This window comes from Solenopsis invicta, chromosome 3 (genome assembly GCF_016802725.1).
Source record: "Solenopsis invicta isolate M01_SB chromosome 3, UNIL_Sinv_3.0, whole genome shotgun sequence".
NCBI classification, from domain to species: Eukaryota; Metazoa; Arthropoda; class Insecta; order Hymenoptera; family Formicidae; genus Solenopsis; species Solenopsis invicta.
Genome location: NC_052666.1, coordinates 13,990,738 through 14,015,648, shown reverse-complemented (window position 1 = coordinate 14,015,648; position 24,911 = coordinate 13,990,738). Strand labels below are relative to the sequence as shown.

At 38.2% G+C, this 24,911-nt stretch overlaps 1 protein-coding gene across 3 annotated transcripts in view; it reads right to left on the bottom strand.

Moving 5' to 3' along the window:
* LOC105196485 (sodium-coupled monocarboxylate transporter 1) overlaps positions 1–24,911 on the bottom strand; it is a 459,320-nt gene that overhangs the window by 389,282 nt on the left and 45,127 nt on the right. For 2 of the 3 annotated variants that reach the window (XM_039447232.1, XM_039447235.1), the window contains exon 2: positions 11,207–11,323. The exons of the other annotated variant lie outside the window; for it this stretch is intronic. The gene's annotated coding sequence lies outside the window, so the exon portion shown is untranslated. The remainder of the gene's footprint in view (positions 1–11,206; positions 11,324–24,911) is intronic. 3 annotated transcript variants of the gene reach the window in all.

Below are 24,911 nucleotides of genomic sequence, written 5' to 3'. Positions count from 1 at the left end.
AACCTCTCACACACTCTACACCTTTTCCACTCACTCTCTTTCTTTCACGCCTCCAACTCAATCACTCCCCATACACTCCTCCACTCTTCCACCTCCAATTTTCCTCCTCACACCCTTCTCTCCTCCAACTCTCACACTTTCCACCTACTTTCTGCCTTCAAAAACACACTGCCGATTGCACACTACTGTCCCCTCTCGCTCCGAAAACGGAAGTCGGGCGGCGCTTATATAGCCGGATCTCGAGAGGAGAAATTGTGCGGAAAGCGGACGATACGGTATCGGAGAGAGAGATTTCCACCACTCGAGATCGACAGCGACCGCCACTTTGCTCGCTTGTACGGCTCGCGTGCGTGGAGAGTATCTCGACGCACGGATGCATGTTCGTGCGCTACGCCGATTCTAATTCTTATTGGCGCTATGCGCCTGTTATTCGCTGTCCGGCGAGTGTTCGGCCGGACCGCACGGAGCGGTGGTCCAAGGTGGAACAGTAAGGCGCTTTATTACACATGTTCAACGATTCATAAGCAGAAACTGATCAGAACTGTCAATATTTAAATCTAATGGACATTTTTACATTAAGACATAAACGCAAACTTAATAATATCGGAGTTTTTTCCAAATATCTTCGGTGTTACATTTTTCCCCATGATAGTAAATGGAGATATACACAGTATGTCGAAAGAAAAACTAAACTCTTAAAAGTAAAAAAATAAAAAAAAACAAGAAGTTATTTTGTTAAAATTTTTCTTATTTATTCGAGATACATCCTTTCAGCATCAATACACTGCTGGGCACGCGTAACCAATGCTAGCATAGATTTTTTGATGTCATCTTTTAGAATCACCTGAATGATCCCCGTCACGACCTATTAGATATGTGTAATGCTCTCATAAAAGTGTCCTTTCATGGTCACTTTCAGTTTTGGAAATAGGAAATAGTCACATAAATTAAGCAAATACGGAAGATACTAAAGCACACAGACTTGTTTTTTTAGCAAAAATTTATGAACTGCAATGGTCCTGTAAGTAGGTGCATTAATCGTGTATAAAAAAAGCAACTGCCCGATTTTTGGTATTCAGGTCTCACTCAAACTTTTCTTCCACAAAAGTTCCAAAACACTCAAGTAATACGAAGTTCACTTGAAGTTCATCACTACCCGACTTCAGTCCGACAAAAATTTAGTAACTATTCGACGGATGTTTCTCACTTAGGTATTTGTCGTCAGCCAATCGTTACATCCGACAAACTTGTCATCGGATAGATATAATAGCACCCTTATAATTTAAAAAGTAAGCGTTGGACAAAATTTTTGTATAGGAAAAGTTGTCTCAGAATTTACTTAAGAACACGTCTTTACAGGGATACATGGGTCGTTCTGAATCACCCTGTATAACTCAGAAAATATTAATTTCGTAAAAAAAATGTAAATATAAAAAAAACTCTTGCAAATAAAAAATGAAGCTCTTAAAATTGTCTACAATAAAATATACACTATATATATATATATATATATATATATATATATTTATATATAGGAGTTGGACAAAATAATATGAATACCATGCAATATAGTATAGTTTGTTGCATGTTGGCAACACTGCTTCCGTGTAAATAATGTGACGCGTATGTAACGCTATTTACGTGGCAGATCTTGTAGGTTATATTTCAGTATATTATACGCTTTGTTCTACAACGGTTATAACAAACAATCGGTGAAATGCGTGATCTCTCAGACTTCGAAAGAAAGCAAATCCCGATTAGCGGGAGTGTCTGTGACAAAAACAGCTGAACTGTTGAACGTCTCACGAGCGACAGTATCTACGGTAATGACGGCATACACAAAACATGGTAAAGCATCATCGGCGAAGAAGAATAGTGGATAAAACCCAAAGTTAACTGACAGAGACCGACGAATCCTTAAAAAGGATTATGGCCAGACAACATAAAACTATCGCGGCAAAAGTGACAGCAGAACTCAACGCTCACCTGAGTACTGTTTCGACAAAAACAGTACGGCGGAAGCTCCACAAAGCTAACATTCATGGAAGGGCTGCAATTGCAAAACTCCTTATAACGGAAACCAACGCTAAGCTGCAAAAGAAGTGGTGCCACGATCATAAAATCTGAACACTTGATGATTGGAAGAATGTATGGTCCGATGAATCACCGGACTGCCTGCTTCTTATAGTCAAGCATGGGGGAGGTTCCGTTACAATTTGGACGGCTATATCGTGGTATTCAGCTGATCCTCTCATTCACATCACTGGTCAGATTACTGCGCATGAATATCTTGACATCTTCAATGATGAAGTTCTTACTATGACTAGCATACTGCTGCCATATTTTAAGATGATAATGCACTCAGCCAAAAAGGTTCAGTCTTAGTTTGAGGAGCATTAGAATATCATCAAACATCTTCCCTGGCCAGCACAATCGCCAGACTTCAACATAATTAAACCGTTGTAGGGAGTTTTAGAGCAGAGAATAAGGAGCAGATTTCCATCTCTAACATCATCGAAGCAATTGGCGTATTCTTAGATACAAGAAAGAACAACATTCCGTTGGAAATTCAGACACTCTACAAATCTATTCCGCAAAGAACTGCAGCTGTTCTACAAGCAAATGGTGGCCTAACATCTTATTAATAAATAAATATTGTGTATATGTCAGGTGTTCATATTATTTTGTCCATCCCCTGTATATACATGTATATTTTATTTAAAAAAAACAAAATAAAAGTATTTAAAAAATATTGCGTAATTGACAAGTCGTAGGGTCCATGCACGTGTAATAACTACACATATATTCTCACGCATATACACATATACGCGCGTGCGTGTGCGGAATAATGCAAAGGAATAGGGGTGGGCCTACGGCCTACCCCCTCCCTCACCCATCCCGTCTCAGTCGGTCCCCTAGCGATCTATCGTGCAATTTCCAACCGTGTACAATTGGGTCCGTGTGCAATCTGGTCCATGTGCAATTGGGTCCGTGTGCAATCGGATCTGTGGGCAATCGAGTCCGTGCGCAATAAGCTCCGTGTTCGATTAAAACGATGTGTGTCCGATCATTACTGTGTTCAATTTAATCCGTGTCCGATCGAATCCATGTGCAATAAGGTCCGTGTCCAATCAGAACCGTGTCTGATTGAGAAATGCTCTCGTGTCCGACAGTTTATGTGCGCAATCGGGACAGTCCTTTTTTCACCGACAATAGATCGTCAGGCTTGCTCGCTCGCTTGTTAGATCTACGCTTTAGGCCGGGTCTCACAGCGGAGAGAATCGCGTTCAATGCGCGATCAATGTACGCGCCTCTACCCACGGGATGCACAGTGTCCTTGCGTGTAGCTGCACTGTCAATTGTCACCTACCATTGTTCTGGCAGCGACAAGGCCGTATCGCTTTGAATTCTTGTGGATGACTCGTGGTCCCCTGCATTGACCGATAGTGTCCCCCTCGCAGCATTTGCGGGGTATATGACGCTCGTTCTCACAGCGATCTTCCTCCGGTTATCTCCAATGTGCCAATCGATATCCTTGTCTTGGCCTTCCATTTGCCAAATTTCACTGCCAAATTCCGCTCCGGATGTAATCGTGTCTCCTTCGCGGCGTTTGTATTGCGCCAGACTTTTTCCGCCTTCCGTTAGCGATCGTCAATGTGTTGGCCCAGGACAAGTTCTTCCGTGCATCTTCGCTGCTGCTAGCATCCCTCGATGCGCTCTTCGGTAATACTCATCGAGAGGTGCCCAATTACATAAAAACTCAGCCGCGATAACAATAAATTCTTACACGCAACGCAGTCCCGCCAGAAGTTTCTTGCTCTTGGAGAATGCCTCACCCGGCCAGAGGCGCATACTTGCGCTCCTCGAGGGTGGAGGTTTGTAGTGACAAAACAGGAAATCTGCTACGTCACAATACAAATATTACATTTGAAATGTTTCAAAAAATCAAAGTAAAAAATCTAAAATGTGTTGTACGGAAGTTACGTAACAAGTCAAGCGTCGATAAATGTTGAAGTAACGAAATTAGTGATGGAAGTGGCAAAGCGGTAAAAAAATAACTTACATATTTAATAAATCTATGAAGCAAAAGGTATTCTCCAATAAATAAAAAGAGTCAATTATAATAAAATATAAAAACACCAAAGTGTAGTACTCTCGAAATTGTCAAATTGGTTAAGTTTAAATAGGCTAATAAGAATAATTGCGGTGTTTGTTGGTGCCTAATATTATATAAAACCGTAGGACGTTTCTACCAGCTTCAAGTCATCTTCAGCTACAATTCTTGTTTTCTTGAATAACGTTACTTAAATTAAGTAACTTAAATTAATCTTATGCAAAATGCTCTTTGGTCGAGCATTCCACCGGTTAAAAACCAAAAACAATTTTTATTTGGTTAATATGCCAGTTGTAACAACCCGTTTTTCTTGAGTAGAAATCGCGCACGGATGTAGCTCGTCGGGAATTCCAAGACACAATCCGGGTCAAGAGAGAATTAGACGGTAGGTTGATTTGGAAAATATATACACGTTTATTGAGAGATTGATTTAAATAGATATATACAAGGCGTTTAGATCGCAAAAAAATATGAAAGTTCGAAAGGAAACAAGGTAACTCGCAAGGAGATATTATTAGGTGTTAAACTTAATTCCTGCCGCTCACTACTAGAGGGTACTGGCTTTAACGCTGGCGAGTTTCGACGATGAAGTCATATGTCTTTTGTAGTTTAGACATCGCTGAAAGTGATTCAATCTTCATAGATTAAATTTCTTGACGCTAAAGACATTTTCCAATCAACTGAAAATGAATCGCGATAAGGTGTTTTTCCGGAATGTGCTTTTTCACTACTTCGACTTTAAGAAAACCGCAGCTGAAGCGCATCGCTTATTATCCGAAATGTATGGTAATGAAACTCCATTGGAAAGAACATGTAGAGTTTGATTTGAACGCTTACAAAACGGTAATTTTGATGTGAAAGACAAAGAACGTCCAGGACAGTCAAAAAAATTTGAAGATGTCGAGCTGCAAGAACTGCTCGATGAGAATCCAGTCCAAACGCTTTTAGAGTTGTCGGAACAGTTAAATGTTACGCCAATGGCCGTCTCAAAACGTTTGCATGCCATGGAAAAAATTTATAAGAAAGGAAAATGGCTACCGCATGAATTGTCAGAAAATGCCATTTTAAATCGTTTGACTATTGTGATTTCTTTGCTTGCCAGGCAAAAAAAAGAGTTTTTTGTGGCGCTTCGTCGACTGGCGATAAAAAATGAATTGATTTTAATAATTTCAAGCGGAAAAAATTATAGGTGGACCCCGACCAACCATCCGCTTCAACACCAAAGAAGAATATTCACGAGCATAAGACCTTGCTGTGCGTTTGATGGAACCAAATAGATGTGCTGTATTACGAACTTTTGAGTCCATATGAAACCGTTACAGCTGATCGCTACCAACAGCAATTATACCAATTGAGTGACGTATTGATACAAAAAAGATCATCCGTAGTCAACAATCGATGCAAAGTCATTTTATTGCATGATAACCCTCGATAGCATGTCGCGAAAAGCGTGAAGCAGGTACTTCGCGAGCTTAAAAGGGAAACTTTGCCGCACCCAGCCTATTTTCCAGACTTGGCACCGGATTATGGTCTCTTCCAATCAATGCAACACGCACTTATGAACACACACTTCTCCAGTTACAACAAAGTCCAAAAATGGGTGGATGAATGGTTCACCTCGAAAGACACCGCGTTCTACCGTAGTGGTAGAATTGCCCTGTTGCCGGAGAGATAGGAAAGAGTAGTAGAAAATAAAGAAAATTACTTTGATTGAGGTATTCATTTGTCTTCCCTTCGAAACAAATCGATTTTATAGACAAAAAAACAGCAGGAATTAAATTTAACACTTAATATAAGCAACTATGTACAAGATAATGTATGATTGGCCTCAGTAAATTTACGTCGTCGGCCGTATAATTTACCGGTGGCGGCAAATGCATGGTTTATTCGTGTGCTAGATAGGCGGATTACAATAATGCACCTGTTTTGGTACATAAATCTCGGAAAGCGCGATTGCCGATATTCGTGCAGCCGGTGCGTGTATTTTCCAATGGCGAAACGCTGATCTTCGGCGCGGGCTATTGTTCGGCTCGATGGGCGGTCCGCTTTTTCTACGCGTACTTTCTCAAAACTAGTTCGCGTTGGACTTTACGGTTATCGGCACGGTAACGGGACGCGGAGTGACGCACAGCTGTGCGTCCCTTTAAATTGTACAATTTTGCGGCGCGAGATTTTCTTCAGACAGGATGCAGTGGCTATGTACGAGTACGTTCAACAGAGGCAAAGACGCTTTACCTCATTTGTCTTTGTCTGTCATCTACTGCAACGGGATCGGATCGGTCTTCGGATGTTGGCCGGACAAGAACTATTGCCAGAGCCCAAGCACGCTTGAGCCCAGCTTCAGCAAGGAGATACGGGTGCAAGAACGGTAACCACTGAGAACGCTCAGCAAAGATCAAGAAGCTTGACTCTAAGACTACCTAGGAGACTTCTTCGGAGACTAGTCGGCGGAGTTGCTAACCGAAAAATCGGCGGAGAAGAAACGCAGCATCTCACTGCTTCGGCTCTTTTATACCCGAATCTCGAGACGTCGAGGATGTTCGGTGGCTCGTTTGGTTCGTTTCGGCGTCAGCATCCCCGTCGCTCGAGATTGGTCGCTCGAAAAGTGAACGGAGGCGAGTCACGCCGATAGCGCGTGTCGGTTCCAATCGGCGTGCGTGCGCGACGAGTTACTCGGCGCGCGAATGCCTCGTTGCTCATATACGCGTTAAATTATATTATGGACGCAAAGCGTTTTATTACACCCGGTGTTTTACCGGGCGTTTCTGGACGATGACCTTAATTCGGTCAGTTTTTTGCTTTAAAAACGCATTTATTTGAACAATAAAATGAATTAATATCTTATTCAAAGTATTGTTTATCTTTAACCACTACTTTTTCCCATTTTTCTGGCAATTTATGGATTCCGTCACGGAAGAAGCGTTATCTTTTAAAGCTAAAAATGAATCGAGCCAATTTTTGATACCCTGTTCTAAAGTGAAGAGTATTCCAGTCAAAACGTTCTAAATCGATCGAAACAAATGGTAGTCAGAAGGGACAAGGTCTCGGCTATAAGGCGGGTAAGCCAGAACTTCCCATCCGCTATTTTCCAATTAGTTTTTAACCGGAACAGTATCATAAAACCGAGCATTGTCATAATGAAAAATTATGAACTCGTGTCTGGTCGCACATTCTGGACATTTTTCAGCTATAACTCGCTTTAAACGGATCAATTGTTGCCTATAGAAGTCTCCCGTGATGGTTTGACCAGGTTTTAGCAGCTCATAGTAGATCACATCTTTCTGATCCCACCAAATACAGAGCATTAACTTGGTACCATTGATATTCGGCTTTGACGTTGATGTTCCCGATTGGCCGGGCTTTACAATTTTTTGCGTTTCGAGTTGTCGTAGTAAATCTATTTTTTGTCCCCGTTAATGATTTGATGCAGAAAAGACTTTTTTTGTATCATTCAAGTAACATTTTAGACATGCAAAATCCGATATTTCTCGGTTTCACTTCGTATGGGACGCAATTACTTTGCTTTTGGATATATCCCACGGCTTTTAGTCGTTTCAAAATAGCTTGTTGAGTAATTTCCAATGTTTTTGCAAGTTTTTCTTCTGTTTGACATGAATCTTGATCGAGTAATGTTTCTAATTCTTCATCTTCAAACTTTTTCGGTTGACTCGAACGCTCTTTGGTTTCAACACTAAAATCACCACTTTTAAATTGTCGAAACCATTCTCTGCAAGATTTATCCGATAGTACAGATTCACCATACACTTCTATAAGCATTCGATGCGCTTCAGCTGCACTTTTCTTCCAATTAAAACAAAAAATCAAAACTTTCCGCAAATGGTGCTTATTTGGAACAAAGCTTGACATTTTCAGTGCAGTAAAAATTAAACTTGTTGTGCAAAACTTAAAGGCTTGTAAAAAATATTTGGTTGACAGATGTTGACACTTCACAATACAACAAAAATTGTCCCACTAGACAAGGAAGACAACCAATCAGAACGTTCGATTCTTGGCGCTAGCGTGGGAGACGCTCGCTTGGCGTCACTCACACCGTTAGAGACCACGAAGAGAGACTGTGCCATTAAATTAAGCCAAAAAATAAGACTGACGCATTATTAAATAAAGTTTTATTATTTTACTTAATCTTGTGTATATGTTGGGAACCTTTACCCCCACATATATTGGTGACCTCCTTATTGAATACGCGCTACAGCAAACTAAATACAACACGTAAGTTGTACGTAACCTATCGAAGCACACGAAAAGCTAACCTCTACCCAACCACGTTGAAAAAGAAAGCAAGCAACGTCGTTACCACACACACCACCGAGAGACAAATCAGCGGCTTAACTAAACTTGGATCAACCTTCGCTTAGCGGAGATACACCAGCATTTCAGCAAACAAACAGCAAACACAAAACAGACTTTATCAACGCGGCACGTCTCGTTAAACTACCACAATTCTGGAAGGAAAACCCAGTGGTTTGCGCAAGTCAAAGCAGCGTTTGCGATATCCAGAATAACGAAGGATGAAAAGTACAGATATGTCATTATCCACCTTGACCAATCCGTACTACCTTTGTCTCAGACATTATAGCCACGCCACCAGCCAAAAAAAAGTACGAGACCCTAAAGCAGAAGATAGTCGTATCATTCGCCGAGACCAACAAATCAAAATTGTGGAAACTGTTACAAGAGAACAAACTTGCAGACAAAAGACTTTCAATTTTCCTGCAGCGACTGCGGAACTTGGCCGGCGGGCAATATACCGACGCGGCACTCAGGACACTATTCCTTGAGCAACTACCGGATAACGTACGTAGCATCTTAGCCATTAGCAAAGTCATGGATTTGTCAAAATTAGCACTGAAAGCTGATAAAATCATAGAGATATCTAAAGCAAGTGTAGCAGAAGTTAGTGTGGCCACCAAAGCACTACCCGTGGAAGAAGCCGCAATGTCCAGCAAATTCAAGGTTATGCAATACAGGATAGACGCATTGACTGAACAAGTGGCCGAACTGTGCGAAATACAGCGGAGCAGATCCAGAAGCAGAGAACACAATGGGTACAGGCGCAGGAGCACAACTAGAGCCCAAGAACGTCAAAGAGCACCTAAAATATGTTACTATCATTGGAAATTTGGGAACAAAGCATACAGATGCATACAGCCATGCAATTGGAAAGAGCCACTCGCAAAAAGCATTGATGCGGAAAACTAGCCGCGTCGTTCAGTCAGATAACGGAAGCAGGCAACGCTAAGACATTCCGTCTAACTGTGACAGATAGGAAAAACGGAATGCGTTACCTTATAGACACAGGAGCAGACGTCTCAATTATACCAAAGAAAACAGTCAGAGGAAAAACGACATTAAGTAAGTAAAATTATACGCTGCCAATAACACCTTAATAACTACGTACGGAACAAAATTAGTTCACGTAAATCTAAGATTGTGGAGAAAGCTAGACTGGATGTTTGTAGTAGCAGATATAAAACAAGCCATAATCGGTGCAGATTTCCTAGCACACTATGGACTGTTGGTCGATTTGAAACACAAACTTCTACGAGATAAAATAACAAATTCCAAGGCAAACAGCGTACAGTCAGAATTTAAAATTAGGGGAATTACAACCTTCGATCACACTAACCCTTTCGCAGATCTTCTACAACATTTCAGTAACATTACCAAGCCGACAAATTTTCAGATACCCAACCCATTGGAGTAACACATCACATTATTACCACAGAGCCACCAGTTGCAGAACCCGCACGCAGACTATCGGGTAAAAGATTACACGCAACGCGCTCGCAGATACAACACGTGCTTGTTGCAGGGATCTGCAGACTCAGCTCTAGTTCCTAGGCTAATCCATTGCATCTAGTGCCGAAAAGGGAGGCGATTGGAGAATATGTTGTAATTATAGGCAATTAAACAAAGTCACAATACCTGATAGATACCCAATCCCACATCTACACAATTTTGTACACAACTTAGAAGGATGCATTATGTTTACAATATTAGACCTGACAAGAGCGTATCACCAGATACCCATCGCCAAGAAAGCTCGCCTAAAAACAACGATAATAACATCATTAGAACTGTACAAATATATCGTAATGCCTTTTGGCCTACGTAACGCCGCACAAACATTTCAAAAACTTATGGATTGCGTACTTAGAGGTCTTAATTACTGTCATTGTTATATCGACAACATTTTAATAGCATCATCGGATTTGGAAACACATCGCCTACATCTTTGTGAGGTATTTCTACGCCTACAAAATAATGGACTATCCATTAACCCTGCAAAATGCGCATTTGGCAAAGAAGAAGTCGATTTTTTAGACTGTACCATAAGTAGTCAAGCTAGCAAACCTCTAGGCACACGAGTCGAAGCAATCAACGAGATAAAGAAACCAACGGACATCAGCGGACTGAGACGTTTCTTAAGAGTTATAAACTTTTACAGAAGATTTATTTCTAACGTTGCTAGCACACAAGCTCCATTTCACGAATATTTGACTAACACCAGAAGAAACGACAAACGCCCGATAATCTGGAACAAACGTGCAGAAAAAGCATTCTTAGACTGCAAACAGCAACTAATCAACGCAACCTCAATAGCTCACCCTAGAAAACACGCTGTATTAGCAATTAAATCAGACGTCTCAAACACAGCAATAAGCGCCGTTCTGGAGTAATACCATGAAGAATGCTGGGAACCTCTCGGATTCTTTTCAAAAAAGTTTAGCTCGACACAAAGGAATTACAGCACTTATAATCGTGAGCTCCAAGCTATATACAGTAGCCTCAAATTTTTCAAATCCATGGTAGAAGGTCGCAAACTTATAATAAAAACTAATCATAAACCATTAACCTATGCTTTCTTACAGAAATTCGCGAAAGCATCTCCCAGGTAGTTAAGACAACTCGATCTAATTGGCCAATTCAATACGGAAATCATTTACATCAAAGATAAAGACAATACAATCACCGATGCACTGTCACGCGAGGCAATCGATATGCCAGTCATTGTTACAACCGAAGAACTCGCACAAGAACAGCTCATAGACAAAGAAATCAAAGACTTACTGAAAACGGAACGCATTTACTCCAACTGAGGAAACTTCGGGTAGATAACTCCAATATATCGCAATCGTTTATTGCGATGTCTTTCTGAAGGAAGTTTGCTCTTATGTGCCAAAAAATCTATAACAAAAAATATTCAACGTTACCCACGGATTAGCACATCCCAGCGGACGAGTCACCTGCAAAATAATCGGACAACGATTTATTTAGCCAGCGATGAACAAAGATATTACCAAATGGGTAAAAACTTGTTTACAGTGCCAGAAAAACAAGGTTCACAAACACAACCGACTCGTACCCAAACAATTTCCAGTACCAAACACAAGATTCGATCACGTACATTTAGATGTAATCGGACCTTTCCCTGTTATACAAGGATACCGTTATTGTGTTACAATGATCGACAGGTTTACTAGATGGCCCAAGACAACCCCAACCCAGGATATATCCGCACAAGTAATGGTCGAAGCATTCGTTAACACATGGGTTGCACGTTTCGGCACGCCTAAGACCATAACCACTGATCAAGGTACACAGTTCGAGTCACAATTGTTTAAAGCTCTGACTAGCCTCTTGAGATGTGTACAAACAAGAACTATAACATATCACCCGGCTTCTAATGGAATCATCGAGCGTTGGCACCATTCCTTAAAAATCGCAATCCGCTGTCAAAAGTCTAAACACTGGTTGCAAGCGTTACCAATAATTTTACTGGGACTGCGTACTAGCATTAAAGAAAACATAAAAGCGACAACAGCAAAATTGGTCTACGGCACTATCTTATGTTTGCCAGCAGAATATTTTTTCAACAAAGATTTTACGCCAGAACCTCAAGCATTTTTTTCGAGAGCACATGCAAAACATCAGGTTTACACCCACACCCCATCACAACAAAAAAAGGACATTCACCCACGGGACCTTATACAATTGCACTCACGTATTCGTGAGGATGGACAAATTAAGAAGCCCTTTCAAATCACCTTACGAAGGGCCATGCCCGGTAAGCAAAAGAATTACTGATCAAATATTTAAAGTTCTAATTAATGGAGAAGGATTTCGATGGATCGACTCAAACCAGCGTTTCTGGAGGTAACACCGGAAAAGGAAAATGAGCCATCACCCATTCAAACAGCGCAGTCTAGCAACCCAAGGGTGTATCCAGGCAAACGTGTCAGATTCGCGACATAGTAGGAACCATATCACTTGAGGAGGAGTACTGTGGCAGCTTTCCATTACGCTGACAGACGGCTGGACAAGTCCCACTGGACAAGGAAGACAACCAATCAGAACGCTGCACGCAATACCACGGAGTCCGCACGCAATTCTTGGCGCTTGCGTGGGAGACGCTCGCTCGGCATCACTCACTCTGTTAGGCTGAAATCACACGATGCGTAATAGAGCTGCGGGATAGAGAATGCGTTATTGAAGCGACCAATCAGCGCTATTCCGCTCTTTTCTATTACGCGAGTTTTGTCCACTATGTTCACATGGTGCATCAAAGAGATGCAAAGACACATCCAGGATAAATATAATTTAGAAATTATTATCTTTTTGTTAATAATTTGCTTATTAAAATAAAATATAATTTCTTAAATTGTAAAAACAATTATCACTGTTATAGTATTTAATATTTTGTAATAAATACTTATAAATTTAAAATGATTTTTTGACTGCTTTCACGCATTTATGGTCATTTTTCCGCATCATGTGAACAGTGCACACTGAAATCATGCGTAATGCGTATTGCGTCATTGCTTCAAAACTTTATCTTGACAGCTGTACTCGCACATTTTTATTAGTTTGTATCCACAAGTTTATAATTAATTTTTATTATAGATAAAAAGTTAAAAATGATGACTGAATCTATTACACATTTATTGCAAATATACTTGAAAACTTCAATGATGAAGTATCGAAAGGAAGTACTTACATTAGAATCTGTTTTATTCGTCTCAACATATTCTTTATTCGTCTCTGTCATATCCATTATTTAATTAACTTAACAATAATCTAACCTTGAAATACGACGGTTTAGGACGTAATAGAACGCTATGACCGCTATGACGCACATCAACGCACACTCTATTCCGCTCTTTTCTATCACGCAAGGTCAAAGAGCGGAATAGTGCTGATTGGCGCTTCAATGACGCATTCTCTATTCCGCAGCTCTATTACGCATCGTGTGATTTCAGCCTTAGAGACCACGAGGAGAGACGAGACTTAATCTGTGCATTGAATTAAGCCAAAAAATAAGACTGACGCATTATTAAATAAAGTTTTGTTATTTTACTTAATCTTGTGTATATGTTAGGAACCTTTACCCTCCCCCACACACATTTATAGCACCTAGAGCCATCTTTTGAAAACAAACCGAACTAAGTTGTACCCAATATTAAATTTTGTAAGTCCTTATAACTTTAAGATAATAAAATTGTTATAATATTACGCACCAACAACCGCAGTTACTCTTATTAGCTTATTTAAACTTAATCAATTTATCAATTACAAGGGTTGCCCAAAAAGTAATGCCCTACATTTTTTTTCTCGAAAACTATTTATTCTATAAAAATAATGTTTGTACATATAAAAGAATTATGTTTTATCTAGTCACTCTATTTTTTATACATAATCTTCTTCAAGTTCTATTGCCTTCTTTCAGCGATTTACTAGGGCGTTTATGCTCTGTCGGTACCAGTCCTCGCTCTGGTTACGCAGCCAGGTTTCCACTGCGCTAGTCACCTCTTCGTCGTCTTCAAAATGTTTTCCACAAATGCTATCCTTTAGTGGCCGGAAAACATTTTGATGACGACAAAGAGGTAATTAGCGCAGTGAAAATCTGGCTCCGTAACTAGAGCAAGGACTGGTACCAACGGGGCATACATGCCCTTAATAAATCTCTGAAAAAAAGCAATAGAACTTGAAGGAGATTATGTAGGAAAATAAAATATAGAGTAAATAAAACATCCTTCTTTTATATATGTAAACATCATTTTTATAGAATAAATTGTTTTCGAGATAAAAAATGTGAGGCAGTACTTTTTGGCCAACCTTCGTATAATAGTTCCTATGCCAAAAGTAAGGAAAACAATAGAAATGCAAAAATTTAAGTCGATGAATAAATTACCGGTGTATGACAAAATACTTGAGATATTGATTCAGAGCTAGTAAAATATTCGGAAAGATGAATTAATTCATGAATTGATTGAGTAATATTAATCGGGATCTAGAACTAAACATTCGTATGAAACAGCGTTGCAATAGGTTACATTAAGATGAAAAAATACGATAAGTGAAAGAAAGTTTGTAACGCTGATGGTTTTCGGTCGGTTCAGTGAGGATCAAGATACGGATGCGGATAAGCTCACCGGATTGGCCGGATTCGGTAAAATAATCGCACTTGGATGTCAAATGGAACAAAGATTAGATCTTTATTTAAAGAACTTAAGAGTTACATTGAGAGATGGTATTTTAATGAAAGAGCCTTATGACGAGTGTACTGGGCATAAGCTGAATGGCGATTGGCTCTCGGTGATCGCAGTGACCAAACGCTTTCGAGCCGTCCGAAACGCTCGTGCTAGTGAAAGTAAATGTAAAACGACGCTTGGAGTAACGAAACAATAGCGGAAAAGAAAAGAACATAAGAACAATACTAATCTATGCTAACGCGGTAATCAAAATAAACGCAAAAACGGTAAGCGATGTAGGCAAAAACTTAATAGTAACAAGAATCATAATCTACACTATCGCGATAGTCGCGATGATAAACTGGACGGTAAACGCGCGGTTTAAGCGGATACGGTGTTCGGAGGGATTGGGGATTCGCGGAACGCGGAGTCGGTGCGACAGTGGCGGTTTCGCGCTTCGCCCGAGCCGCCTCGTACAAATTGAGGCGAGGATATCGTCAGAACGCGGATGTTCTGACGATGTTCGAGTTTTCGCAAGTGAGTCTTCTCTAGAGGAGAGGACGGAGTTGATTGGCTAGGGATGCCTAGCCCACGGACTCGACGAGGATGCTCGTCGCAGACGCGATTCGCCGAGGATGCTCGGCTACGGGACGCGGCGAGGATACTCGCTGTGATTGGTTGCGGAGAAGGTGTTCGGAAGCGCGTCGGGTAGCCAAAGATTCTCGACTGGTCCGGACAACGAGGATTCTCATCGAAGGTACTGGAAGAGGCGAGTATTCTCATCCTCACGGGAAATCGGAGGTGCAGTCGAGGATTCTCGACTTGTCGGATTCGGTGGACCGGGAAGATCTGACTCGGTGTTCCCACTGCCGGCTTATATATCCAAACGCGCGGCTGGACGGACCAATCCGCGCGCTCGATCGGTACCCTTATAAAAAAAAACTACAAGAATGCGAAAAAATTATTGATATACTATATAAAAACTGCAGTTTTTCAACAGTATTCTAGTAATTTTTTCGTATTCTTGTAGTTTTTTTCCGTAAGGGTAGACTCGGAGTAGAAACGTTACAGAACGTCACGGACGGCGCGCGTGCTGCCGCGTGATCGTGAGTCGAGAGGTTAACCAGTGCGCGCAGGTGGTTTTCGCTGCCGCGATGCTCGGGTGGACGAAGCAGAGTGGCAGTGCGCGCGAGGTAGAGGGGCGTTTTGTTACAAGTTAATACGGGTGGTCTTCTTAGATCTAAGAAAGACGTTCGAAGTGGTAGATAGAAAAATTTTGATAAAAAAGCTTGAAAGGATTTGGATAAAAAAACAGTATTAAAAAGGTTTAAAAGTTATTTAGAAAATCAAACGTAAAAGGTTAAATTTAATGTAAGACTGTCAAATGCTATTAGAATTTAAGATATGTACCGATAGATCTATAGAAAATATTCTTTTAGGCACGGTTGCTCATTCATTTATTTAACTTCCCTAATAACACAGTATGTTACATTGGCTTTACATTGGTTAACATTGAGGAAACATTGGATATGTTGGGAGTACATTGGCCAATATTTCCCAATAAAAAAAATATTACAAGTACATGTGCAATTAATTCTATGACCAATATTAATCATAAAATTAATTGCACATGTACTTGTAAGATTGCTCGTCAATTAATATACAATATTACACCTATATTGAAAATGCATTTACTAAGATTTGCCAATCAAAAGCAAATATTGTTTTTTAAAGAAACGGTAATGTGCTGCCAATATTACGAGTCAACAATTGTACAATATTGCACTTACGTTGGAAATGCATTGGCCACGATTTGCCAATCAAGAAAAAATGTTGTTTATAAAAAAAACGTTAATGTGCTGCAAGTGTTACAAATCAATATAGTCGTACGACATTGCACTTACATTGAAATGCATTATTGACTAAGATCTCCCAATCTAAAGCGAATATTGGTTATAAAAGAAATATTAATGTGCTGCCAATGTGCTGTCAATAATTGTATTGTAAATATTATTGTTACATCCGGAGGATTTCACGATTTGCCTTTTCGCGTCCATCATACAAAATATGAAACGCGACACAAGTTAAAAGATTGTTTGTAAAATTTATAATACTTATCCGGAACTCCACGATTTCTCTTTTATAACACTATCACCCGGTTACTATAAGAAAAATAAAATATTGTCTTCGGAATATACAGGGTGAGCCATTTGAATCTATCACCCCAAATATTTCCCTTGCATTTTACAAGAAAATGTTTCAGACAAAAGTTGTATGGTTTCGAGGGGGACATAAGATGGTATCATTAATGTGACCTTGAATAGTTGCTTGAAGGTCACGTGAGGGTCACCTTTAATTTTTTAAATAAAACTGCCTATCTTTTATTGCATATTCTTGTAGCTTATCTCGAGACGTTTCCAAAACACTATAAAAAAATGTTTTTTGTTAAGTGTTTTTCGAGTTGTGAGTCATCTGAATCTATCACCTCCAATAACTCGAATGGGTGGCCAGGTATCGAAAAAAGTTTCATATAAAAGTTGTAGGGTTTCGAAGGGGAACCAAAATGGCGTACCGTTCAACTTTTGATTTTGACCGGAAGTGGGTTACTTCAACTGGAAGTGGTTTTTTAAAAGGGAAACCCCCCTTTTTGAAACCGGAAAATGAAAAAACGGAAAATTTTACATTCAGATATGACCTTGGCTGTTTTAAAAATTTCAAGATGGCGGACAAAAGTTTTAGTAAATCGATTTTCACCAAATTAAGTTTACGAAGGTTTTTGGGGTTGCTGATCACGAATCTGAAGTCAGATGTACAAAATTTAAAATGGCGGATCCAAGATGGCGGACGAAATTTTTAGCCGAAATTAATAGAAATTACTACTTTTAGCACTACCCAGGAACAACGGCGTGGACGTGGTAGTTTTTTGTTCCCTTTGGGGTGCTTTATTTATGTGAGTCCCCTTGCCTCTCACTATCGGGGTGCTTTATTTAGCGAATGAAATGTTCGAAATTACGTCCATTTTCTTGAATGCATAGGTCGATACGCCTTCTGAATGATGTGACTGTTCTCAAAAGAATTTCTTGAGATATTGCGACACAAGCAGTCCGAATACGTTCCTTCATATTCTCCTTAGTTGTTGGTTTTTCGCTATAGACAATATTTTTCAGAATTCCCACAAGAAAAAATCGGGAGAAGTTAGATCTGGCGAACGAGGAGGCCGCGCGACTGCGCCCAATCTCCCAATCCACCTACCATTGTATCGGTTATTCAAATAATTTCTTACAATATTTGAATAATGTGCTGGCGCACCATCCAATTGCAGCTACATCCGTTCTCTGGTGAATAAATCAACATCTTCCAATAGTACCGGTAAATTGTCTCGGAGAAACTGCAAAAAGTTTTGTCCGTTTACGTTTTCTTCAAAAAAATAAGGGCCTATTAAATAGCCATTTACGATGCCACACCAGATCATTAAAGACCAACGATTTTAAAAATTAGTTGAACGAAACCAATGGGGATTTTCATTGGACCAGTATTGACAATTACGTCTTTTTAAAGTTCCATTGCTACTGAAAATTGCCTCATCCGAAAAGAGTACGTACCGGAAAACGTTTTTATCTTGATGGATCATTTGCAGAGCCCATTCACAAAAATTTACACGAAGTAAATAATCATTAAAATTTAAATGTTGTGTCAACGTAATGTGATATGCATGAAATTTTCTCGCCTTTAATATTCTCGCAACTGTTTGCTGAGGTATGCCAATTTCTCTTTCGATTTGACGAGTGCTAATATGACGATCGAGATAAATTTTCGCTAAAATGGTTATAACACGATTATCATTAACATCATATTCATGATGTCGTGATCGGCGAACCATAGACCCATCACTTGCTTTAAGTAACGTGCAAAAAGGAAATTCAATTCGTTATTTTTGCAAATGTTGCGTTTTACAACCCCAACATTTAACGCGAGGGGTGTTACATCAGGAGGATTTCACGATTTCCCTTTTCGCGTCTATCATACAAAATATGAAACGCAAAACAAGTTAAAAGATTGTTTGTAAAATTTATAATACTTATATCCGGAACTCCACGATTTCTCTTTTATAACACTATCACCCGGTTACTATAAGAAAAATCAAATATTGTCTTCGAAATATATAATGGCATCCGAAGTAATAAGTCCGTTAAGCAAAAAAGGAGAAATCGTGCGACGATAAAATTACAAACAATGGCCTATCCTAATACAATAATCCATATGAACAAACAAAGCCTGGACTCGAGAAAAAAAAAGAAAATCTAAATGCTATTAAAGTCTGGCAACAATCAAAGATAAGATTGAGTCGCGACGCCGGACGGAAACTATAAAATCAAAACTTACAACCCCGGCTTTGTTTATTCGAACCTATGTTTCATCACAAACGGAAAGATGATCCATATGGAAAGCTAGTTTCAAATAAACGGACGCGACAATATAAAAATCGGGACCGAACGTTCCAAGAAGAGAAACCGTAAGATAACGAATCCTTTAGGCGATTGGGTGATGCAACTGCTCGCCCCTCTTAAAGTTAAGAACAATCAGAAGAAGATGGAAAATTAGCCAACGAGAGATCATCCAAGAAGATGATTGGTAGTGAGCGTTGGTGAACTACCCAACGAACAAGCCCAAAATTTTGATAGCAAAGAATCTCTAAGGAAAGGGAAAAAGCTCAAAAGGGCTTTACCTAATCAAATCTCCATCTCACCCACTAAATCATTTCCACGCCCTTTCCTAAACTCTATAAAATGTGCAACTTCCTGACACTCCGTCATTATCATTTTTATTTTTCAAGATTCAAGATTTTTATTCTCAGTCTAAAGTCGAAGCTGTACGCGTTATTTTTAAAATCGTTTTGAACTTAGAATCTGTGCGCGAGACGCAGACTGTCTAGTTTCAAGATCGTTCTCCATCAACAATCTCCAAAAATCAGAAAACGCGTCATCTTTCTGCTACCATAAGTAAGTTTTTTTTTCTCTTTTTCGGTTTTACTTCAATTTTCCATTCAACTCGCCAGGAATCATCGCTAATGAGCAATCACAGCCGTTCATGTCCCAGCTCCTTGTTCCCAATATTATTATTTTTATTTTGGTTTAATACAGCAATTCTCATTTTAGACAATTCTCGACTTTCCCTCTAAATATTTCTTAAATTTCTATGTAAATGTAAATGTTCTATTTCCATTCTTAAATCTTAGGTTTTGATTTGATTTAATAGTTAAAATATGAATCTCAACGCATAATTACGAATTTATTAAAGAATAAGTTAATTCCATCTCCTCCTGTACACATAATAACGCGTATAGTTTATGTTTTCAAAATTAATTATTTGTAATACCAATGTTAATTCAATATGTATAATTTCTAAATCAATTATTCAATAATCCTCAATGTAAATGTTACATACAGTAATTTGAATATACACCGCTTAGCTTTCTCAATTAAACACTATACTTATAATAATAGATAATTTACACTAACGTTAATTCTTTCAAGTAGTCGTAATTAATTATTTGTATTCTTGATAACTAATCATGTACTATCCTGTAATTCTCAATGTTTCCAAACCTCAAAAATAATGTTAACTTCATAGATTTTCTTACCGATATTAAACAATGTACTTAAATTTTAATTTTCTGAATAATCATTACCTAATCGATTACGTACTTCTGTTTTACTTTTTTTCTAATTAATAATAATTACCTTGTAACATTGTTTTCTTCCTTCTATTAAATAACAATAACCGATTATGTATTTATTTGCTAATTCTTTTGAACAACTTTATAGAAACCTTATGTATGTAAATTTCAAGTATCAGAATATATGTTACGTCTTGTTTAAAAGGAAAGTTTAAATGTAAAATTTTATTTCATTAACCCATCTCGTACTCACACTAACCTCCCGACTTAAAAAGATTGCACTCGTTCCGATCCCGAGTTATAGAGATTGAATTTTCTGACTCAAATTAGGACCAACGATCGCACGATTCTGAAAAGGCGTTAAAGCGTGTCATTACACGTTGATGCATAATTTCGGTATCATCAAAAGTGCGTTTGGCTCGTGCCGCACATCCCACTAGTGCGGTCACGAGAATAAAAGAGTTTCTGTCGCATCCTTCCCTGCCTTCCTCAAGTCCCAGGCATCTTTTGAGAGATAGCCTTCCTTTCCTTAAGGCTGGATGTAACAGAACCATAAAATTTGGGGGCTCGTCCGGGATTATAAAGTGTGATCTTTTTAAAAGGAGATATACCAGATACGAGATCGGGTTCTGATAAAGTAGCAAATTGATAAATTATATAACGACGCGTTAGAAAACCAAGGCAAATCCAAACAAACAACTACAGTATATACATCCACTCCTGCTGAATCACTTCTACGCTGTCCTAAGAAAATTGAATTTCCGGGTGAAGGACCCGGGACTTCAGGCACAAAACCGTCCTCGTCTGGCTCTAGCGATTCCGGAGACGGTTCCGACGGTAAAACGACATTTGAAAATAAGCATAGTATAAGTAAAACCATGTCTAATCAAAATATTTTTGCTACTCTAAAATACACGGTTGAAGTCGTCCCTTTCTTTGACGGCCAAAATATCCCTTTATCTTATTTTATCGAAGGATGCAAGGAAGCAAAATCCATGCTTCCTAGTGAAGCCAAACCTCAGTTTGCTCGAATTATCAGAACCAGAATTGTAGGCGAATTACACCGCACAATTCAAGATCAAAATTTCGACAGTGTTGCCGGATTAACAGCATTTTTAAAACAAGTTTATGGTCTATCCAAAACGGTATATCAGTTACAAGGGGAGCTAGGTAGCATTTATCAGAAAAACGAGGAAGACATAGTTACATACGCGAATCGAGTAAAGGTGTTAGGAATACAAATATTAGAAGCATATAAAACTTGGGGAAATAATCCCGCAGATCAAAATGTAAAAACCTCTTTAGAAAAAAATATGAATAGATGTTTTATTAGAGGCTTAAAACCGGAAATCGAACAAAGAATCGCAAGAAATCTGAACGTTCAAGAAACCGTAGCCAACGCGTTACGTATAGAGAGAGAGTTACGTTCGATAACTGATTTACGACAAGGCGGTACATCGAGTCAAATAAAAAATACCTTTCAGTAACCAAAAACCTGTCAAATTTGTTATAAAATAAGACATTCGGCTTCCAAGTGTAGAAAATTAACACATTCATTTCAGTAAGCATCAAACAATTTAGACTTAGGCACCAAAATTTTAATTTGTCAAATTTGTAAAAAACGCGGGCATGGTGCCGATAAATGCCAATTGCGCGACTCTCAAGCTCGTCAATTGGTTAAAGTAATACAGAAAGTTTGCCAATTGTGCTCAAAAATCGGTCATAATGCAAAATCTTGTCGAGCTAACAAATCCAATAATCAAAATCGATCCTCAGTAGTTTGTCAGTGGTATGAAAAAACGGGTCACACAGCAAACAATTGTTGGAAAAAACAAAATAAAAATTCATCGGAAATAGTTTGCCAAATCTGCAACAATTTTGGCCACATTACAAAAAATTGTCGATCTAGTTTAACCGTTAAACACACCGATCCTGTAAAATACGGAAACTCATTTTTAGGTCTGGGAGACTTTTTCAACTTTGAGAAGCTATAATTTTAATTACAATCAATATTTTTCTACGATTTTTTTTTTTAAACGAAAGTTCAAAATCTCAGGAGTGTGACTGCATAATTGGCATTGCCGACAAATAATTTATTGTGAATTTATGAAGGAAAAACCATTAAGCAAAAATGAGAAATTGGTAAAAAATCCACTTTTCCTTCAAAAAATCATATCTTCGCAACAATAAACGTTTAAGGACTTTTAAATACGGTGTGTTAAAGCTAAAGAGTCACACTTTCAAAATAAAATTTGGTAAAGTCATTTCTTTTAAAAAGTATAATTCTGTAACATGGAGAATATGAGGTATTTTTGGGCATCTAAAAATCCACTTAAAAAAAAAATCATATCTTTGCAACAAAAAACTTTGAAGAACTTTACAATACGGCGTTTTAAAACTAAGGATTCATATTTTCAGAAAAAAATTATGTTATTGTCATTTCTATTAAAAATGTTATGTTAAAAATACTTATGTAACAAGGCGAATATGAGGAATTTTTGATTAAATCGTGTCTAAAATTGAAAATTGATGTGTTTCATGATATATTTCGGAAAAACTCTTTTTTCTACAACATTTTATAGTATTCCAACTTTAGACAGAGTATATTCGAGTAACATCTGCAAATCGACCTGTTCAAACGTATTTTGTCCAACTCTTTTATGTAAGATACTCACAAAAAAAAGTTTTTATTTACACACTATATGGGTCGCATTGACCCTAGAAAAACTTTGCTGCCATGCTGTTCAAATTCTAATTAACCAAAAAAGTTGATCAACCATATCAATCAAAAGAAGAGATTTCAAACTTTTTTTATGTCTTGGTCCAAACCTTCTATCTCATTCCGTCTTCACATAGCAAGCGTTCAAAACTTCATATCTCTCAGACCCACTTACGTGTTTAAGGGTTAATGTAAAAGTAATAAATGTTTAGTTTACAAAAAAATAGTTTTTTTTTTATCCTTTTTGTTAAAAAAGATTAAAGAAAGATTAAATTTGAATTAAGCATTTAATTTATGTACAAGATTAAATAATAATACAAATTGTTATTTACATGTAAAAATATAAAATTTTATGTGGAACAGCGTTCCACACACACGTCATGATTGAAAAAAAAAATAAGTGTTCGTTTCGAGGTTACAACAAGCAGCTCCTAAAAGCTCATTAAAGTACGAGTTGGGAAATCGGCCGCGGTGGCGCCTAGATATAACGCCCGTACTTGACTCACGAGAAGATCCCCCGCGACGTGGCCGCCTAGTGGTGGCGCCAGCACTCACTTGTTAAATCCATTTCAAACCAAAATTACAAGATTTCATAAATTATAATTAAATTGAATTTTAATACAATGTGACACGCTGAGATGCTGACAATTCTTGTATTTTTAAATTTTTAAATAAAGATTTGAAATATTCTGATGACAACACTATAATAAATCACGTTAGCAAAGAGTATAGCGGAATAAGAAGAGTCATTTTCAGCCACACGCGTAATCAATTGTTATATAGGGCAAAATATCCACCTAGATAAAAGAAAATTTTGTGCCAAGTTTTATTTCAAAAGACTCCCACAATTTCGAGATATCGCAAGAAATGTGATTTCTAATTAATATTTTTTTTCTCCGTTAAATCTAAATTAATTTTTACAAAAAAATCATGGTTATAAAGAGTATCCATATACATAAGTTCTAATTTTTTTGTCGTTCTGTGCTAAAAATTTTGTTTTTAAAAAATCCAAAATTTTTAAAATCGCATTATGCTTTAACCTATAATGAAATAGTGTCCATTTTTTACAAAAATTCAGTGGATGAGTCATATGACATGTTATATTCAGTCCTTTTTCAGATTTTTGAATATGGTGGAACGTGTCAAAAAAAAAAAAACCTTTTTTTCAATTATTTTGGTCTTTAGTACATCCAATTGACATAGATTACGTTGTTTTTAAATACAATTATCTCCAATTACACATCTGCAAACAGTAGTATAAAATTATAGAGTTCACGTAATTTAAACATGAGATTTCAATTTTTTTTCACTCACCAGGAATATGCAAGAACTGTAAAATGACAATAAGATGAGTCCAAACCTCCTATCTCATTCCGTCTTCACATAGCAAGCGTTCAAAACTTTATATGGGGTCTCTCAGACCCACTTACGTGTTTAAGGGTTAAAGGGAAACGCGACGGGTAACGATTCATTAATCTGCCGTTATTGTAAAGAAACGGGGCATCTTTTCGAAAATTGCGAATTACGCACTGCGAGTAATAATCGTAGAAAAGCAGGTAATCAGGGAAACTTCAACGACCCCTCAAAGTCGGGTGTGCAACAGGGGTCCGAGCGGACTTCACATCCATCTACGTCACAAAAAACTCAGTAGACAAAAACTCCTTAGAAGCCCGACCCGTAACCATAAATCTGGACAAACAAAGTCGCGTGCCCACTATTCAGGTAAAACTTGATGAATCAACTCCTTGTATAAAACTCATGTTAGATACAGTCTCTGGACCAAATATAATTATAGAAAATGTTGTATCCGCTGGCACAGCTGTCAATTATAATAATATATTAAAATTAAATGGCATAAATAAATATCCAGTATATACGTTAGGAGAAATCACGTTAACTCTCTTCAAA